This window comes from Bufo gargarizans, chromosome 4, assembly GCF_014858855.1.
Source record: "Bufo gargarizans isolate SCDJY-AF-19 chromosome 4, ASM1485885v1, whole genome shotgun sequence".
Taxonomy (NCBI): Eukaryota; Metazoa; Chordata; class Amphibia; order Anura; family Bufonidae; genus Bufo; species Bufo gargarizans.
The window spans coordinates 506,957,343-506,963,425 of NC_058083.1; positions in this window are offsets into that span (position 1 = coordinate 506,957,343).

A 6,083-nucleotide genomic window follows, 5' to 3' on the forward strand; every position below is an offset into this window, starting at 1 on the left:
AGCCTGTTACCTGTGCTTCTGTATAGTGCCTCCTGCCGGCTGTGTCCCCTCTACAGTGCCTCCTGTGTCCACTGTCTATATAGTGTCTGTTGCTTGTGCCCCCTATATATGGTGCCTCTTGCCTGCTGTGACCCCCTGTATTGTAGTGCCTGTTGTGGCCTCTGTATACATCACCTCCTGCCTCTTGTACCCCCTCTACAGTGCCTCCTGCCTGTTGTGCCCTCTGTATATATTGCCTCCTGTATATAGTGCCTCTATGTATACAGGGTATCTGGCCCGCTTTCACCCCTGTATGTAATACCTCAGGCCTGCTGTGACGTACACACACACAAAGCATGCTCACCACCGCCACCACTTGTCCCTGGCCTCTTCTTGGCAGAACTTTGCAGGTGCAAGATGCCATCATTGTGCTGCTTGCATCACAGAAGAGCGCCGATTCATGGCGGGGAGGGAACTAATGGTTCTTTTTCCCTGCCAGAGTGTAGGGGCCCAAGAAACCTCTTGAATCCATTGGGGGCCCAAAGCATTCAGCATCATCATCCGGCCTAGCGATGTCCGGCCGCCGGGCCCTGATCACATAGGAGGACAGAGCCACTATACCTGGGCCCTGACGTGCTGGCCACGACAAAGGAGTGCAGCCAGGAGGCACAAGTCAGTAGTGTGTGGGGCCCCGATTTGCGGATCCCCTTAATGCTTCGGGCCCTGTAGCAGTTGCTATGGAGGAAGTTCCTACATTGGATCTTCCAGTAATAGCCAAGCGGAAGTAGCCAACTGGAAAAACATACAAAACAGAAGAGTAGTAGTGATTTATGGTACTAGCCAGCTGAACATGTCCATGAATGAAAGGATGGTGGGGCCCCGCAGGACAGCTGACACCACCTCACCACAAATAGACAAACCAATGAAATGTACACACATACTACAGCAAAGCAATAACAAAGGCACAGCAGAAGACAAAATATCATGATAAGGCTTATTGCACACGAACGCGTTCGCTCCGTGGCAGTATTGCGAACCGCAAAATAAATATAGAAACTCCAGCAATTGAGTTGCAAGAAAAAGATTTTTTTAATTGGTATTGCGGCTGTGTACAATGTCCAAAATAAATAATGTCATCAAATATTAAGTATAAATATACATTTCAATATACCATGGCAAATGAAAAAAAGAAAAAGAAAAAGTAGAAAAAAAAAAGAAAAAGAAAAATTGAAAAACAAAAACCAGAAAAGCATGATACATGATAACTGGGATCCAGAGGGTTCTGTAATATCCACATGTCAATCAATAATCAGACATAAGTCATGGATCCAGGCGTATCGGTCGGGTCCCATAGTGGAGAGGGGCACACTGTCCAGATGAAGGGAGGTCCATAACACCCATAAATAATCCATGAATACCAACAACATTACAGGAGTATTGTCATATCCGAACGTCACTGTCATTTAGTCACCGGCTGAGCTAAAGGTCAACATATCCATATTAATGGAACATAGATATATGGAATAGGCAGGACAGGATCCTGGCAAAAGGGATGAGGGATGAGAAGATTTAGTATGCAGCCATAGCATAGTGTATAGGGAAGACCTTGTGGAGACCACCAGCCACCTAGATCTATTTATAAGAGGGTATACAGCAGGTATCCATAATTATCTATACGTGGTGGAAGCAATTCCTACCTTATACCGCTTGTTTTAATGGATGTTCAGGATGTGGGCGTCAGGATAAGAGTGCATTAGCACTGACTGCGAAGCGCCGGTGTGAGGAGGAACGCGCGCCCTTATTCAAGGGAGCGCGTCCGGTGTCAGGGGGTGTTGCGCATGCGCAGAGTGCGTTGGTACGTGTCAAGCCTCGCTTTGGTTGAGAGCGATATCCAGAGCGCTCCCCGGTCCTAGCGCTATAGACAGAGCAGGAAGGGAAGGAAGGGAAATAAGGGGTAGAGAATAGTAGCAAAACGGATGTTTAGATGTAGACAAGATGCAGGAGCGGTGGTAGAAAAAGGATAAAGATGAGAGAAAAGAAAAGAATGAGACATACGGACATAAAACATATAACATATAACATACCATTATGAAAAAGGATACTACGGATGGCCCCAGAGTGTGAAGGGCAGTATTATTTAATTCATCTAGAAGAAAACGACATGATAAAGAAGGTTGTGATGGAAATTGCACCTGTATATATACACATACACAAACATATACATATATCTACAGTATAAGGGCTCATGCACACGACCGTATGGCTTTTTCAGTGTTTTGCGGATCTGTTGTTCCGTTTCCTTTCTGTTTTTCCGTATGCCATGTACAGTATACAGTAATTACATAGAAAAAAATTGGGCTGGGCATAACATTTTCAATAGATGGTTCAGCAAAAACGGAACGGATACGGAAGACATATGGATGCATTTCCGTATGTGTTCCGTTTTTCTTTTGCGGACCCATTGACTTTAATGGAGCCAAGCACCGTGATTTGCGGACAAGAATAGGACATGTTCTATCTTTTCACGGCACGGAAATACTGAAACGGAATGCACACGGAGACACTTCAGTTTTTTTGCTGAACCATTGAAATGAATGGTTCAGTATATGATCCGCATACTGAACTAAAAAAAAACGGCCAGTATACTGAACGCAAAATACTGTCGTGTGCATGAGCCCTAAGGCCTCTTTCACACTACCGTTTTTTGTTTCCGTTTTGCGGGCCGTTTTTTGCGTTCCGTATACGGTCCGTATACGGAACCATTCATTTCAATTGTTCCGCAAAAAAAACACGAATGTACTCCGTATGCATTCCGTTTCCGTATTTCCGTTCAAAGATAGAACATGTCCTATTATTGCCCGCAAATCACATTCCGTGGCTCCATTCAAGTAAAAAAAACAGAACACATACGGAAATGCATCCGTATGTCTTCCGTTTCCGTTCCGTTTTTTCTGAACCATCTATTGAAAAGGTTATGCCCAGCCCAATTTTTTCTATGTAATTACTGTATACTGTATATGCCATACGGAAAAACGGAATGGAACAACGGAACGGAAACACAAAGCAAAAAAAGGAACAACATCTTTTTGCAGAACGGAAGTACGGGACGAATCACCACCGAAGCACTCCGTAGTGCTCCCGTAGGGTTCCTTTCCGTGCTTCCGTTCCACACCATTCTGTATCCCCGGATATGTGGACCCATTGAAGTGAATGGCTCCGCATCCGTGAAGCGGAATGGCCACAGAACGGCGCCCGTGCATTGCGGGTCGGCAATACAGCAACGGGAAGCACATGTTCATGTGCAGGAGGCCTTAGACTCATAGGGAGCAACTTCCAGAAGGTAGAACTAGCGAGATGGTTCTTTTCCCCTGGAAGATACCTCTTAAAGGGGTTCTGCACTTTCATTTAACTGATGATCTATCCTCTGGATAGATCATCAGCTTCTGATCGGCCGGGGTCCGACACCCGGGACCCCCGCCGATCAGCTGTTTGAGAAGTCAGCGGCGCTCCAGCAGCGCCGCGGCCTTCTCACTGTTTACCGCCGGGCCGCCCGCCCACTGACGTCACGACTTGTATCAACTAGAGTGGGCGCGGCTAAACTCCATTCAAGTGAACAGAGCTTAGCCGAGCCCACTCTAGTTGATACAAGTCGTGACGTCAGTGGGCCGGCGGTAAACAGTGAGTAGGCTGCTGGAGAGCCGCTGCCTTCTCAAACAGCTGATCGGCGGGGGTCCCGGGTGTCGGACCCCCGCCGATCAGAAGCTGATGATCTATCCAGAGGATAGATCATCAGTTAAATGAAAGTGCAGAACCACTTTAACATTTTATTTTCCCAAGGAGCACTGCCAATAAGTCTCCATACAGCGATGGTCTCTTTAAAGGGGCTGTCTCAGCTGAGACATTGGTGGCATATCGCTAGGACATGCCCCCAATGTCAGATAGGTGCAGGTCCCACAACTATCTCCAGAACGGGACCCCTGAAGTAGTACAGAGAGGAGCCATTCATTTCTACGGGTCTGCTGAAAATAGCCGAGTACGTTTGATCAGCTATTTTTTGGGGAACTTGCATAGAAATGAATGGAGAGCCGCCTGAGCATGCGCTGTGCGCTTTCTTTCACGGTCAGGGCCCGTTGTGGAGATAGGAATGGGTCCCAGAAGTGGGACCCGCACCTATTTGACATTGGGAGCATCCCGCATCCACTGCCTCCTTTGCTGGCTGGATTTATTTTTCCATCCCATTATACACTGCTCGTTTCCAGGGGTTGCGACCACCGATGCAGAGCAGAAACGAGGTGGTCAGGACGGAAGCTGCTGCGCATGCGTGCCTCTGTGCATTCCTGTGATCCCGGACGGCGCTTTTTCCTATAGTGTGCAAGCACGACTACTGCTGCTGGATTGCAGGGTGGTCGTAACCGTGGAAACGAGCAGTGTATAATGTGATGGAAAAATGAAAGGAGGCAATATGGACACAACACTCACTTTCTCTACATTATAAATGCCATTTGCTGAAGTTTAGACAACCCCTTTAAGTTTTCAGGTAGTATAAATGCTGTACATTGCGCTATACACAGTACACCTCCTCCTGTGTGCTCTGCTATACACAGTACACCTCCTCCTGTGTGCTCTGCTATACACAGTACACCTCCTCCTGTGTGCTCTGCTATACACAGTACACCTCCTCCTGTGTGCTCTGCTATACACAGTACACCTCCTCCTGTGTGCTCTGCTATACACAGTACACCTCCTCCTGTGTGCTCTGCTATACACAGTACACCTCCTCCTGTGTGCTCTGCTATACACAGTACACCTCCTCCTGTGTGCTCTGCTATACACAGTACACCTCCTCCTGTGTGCTCTGCTATACACAGTACACCTCCTCCTGTGTGCTCTGCTATACACAGTACACCTCCTCCTGTGTGCTCTGCTATACACAGTACACCTCCTCCTGTGTGCTCTGCTATACACAGTACACCTCCTCCTGTGTGCTCTGCTATACACAGTACACCTCCTCCTGTGTGCTCTGCTATACACAGTACACCTCCTCCTGTGTGCTCTGCTATACACAGTACACCTCCTCCTGTGCGCTCTGCTATACACAGTACACCTCCTCCTGTGTGCTCTGCTATACACAGTACACCTCCTCCTGTACACTGCTATACACAGTACACCTCCTCCTGTGTGCTCTGCTATACACAGTACACCTCCTCCTGTGTGCTCTGCTATACACAGTACACCTCCTCCTGTGTGCTCTGCTATACACAGTACACCTCCTCCTGTGTGCTCTGCTATACACAGTACACCTCCTCCTGTGTGCTCTGCTATACACAGTACACCTCCTCCTGTGTGCTCTGCTATACACAGTACACCTCCTCCTGTGTGCTCTGCTATACACAGTACACCTCCTCCTGTGTGCTCTGCTATACACAGTACACCTCCTCCTGTGTGCTCTGCTATACACAGTACACCTCCTCCTGTGTGCTCTGCTATACACAGTACACCTCCTCCTGTGTGCTCTGCTATACACAGTACACCTCCTCCTGTGCTCTGCTATACACAGTACACCTCCTCCTGTACACTGCTATACACAGTACACCTCCTCCTGTGTGCTCTGCTATACACAGTACACCTCCTCCTGTGCTCTGCTATACACAGTACACCTCCTCCTGTGCTCTGCTATACACAGTACACCTCCTCCTGTGCTCTGCTATACACAGTACACCTCCTCCTGTGTGCTCTGCTATACACAGTACACCTCCTCCTGTGCTCTGCTATACACAGTACACCTCCTCCTGTGCTCTGCTATACACAGTACACCTCCTCCTGTGTGCTCTGCTATACACAGTACACCTCCTCCTGTGCTCTGCTATACACAGTACACCTCCTCCTGTGCTCTGCTATACACAGTACACCTCCTCCTGTACACTGCTATACACAGTACACCTCCTCCTGTACACTGCTATACACAGTACACCTCCTCCTGTGTGCTCTGCTATACACAGTACACCTCCTCCTGTGCTCTGCTATACACAGTACACCTCCTCCTGTGTGCTCTGCTATACACAGTACACCTCCTCCTGTGTGCTCTGCTATACACAGTACACCTC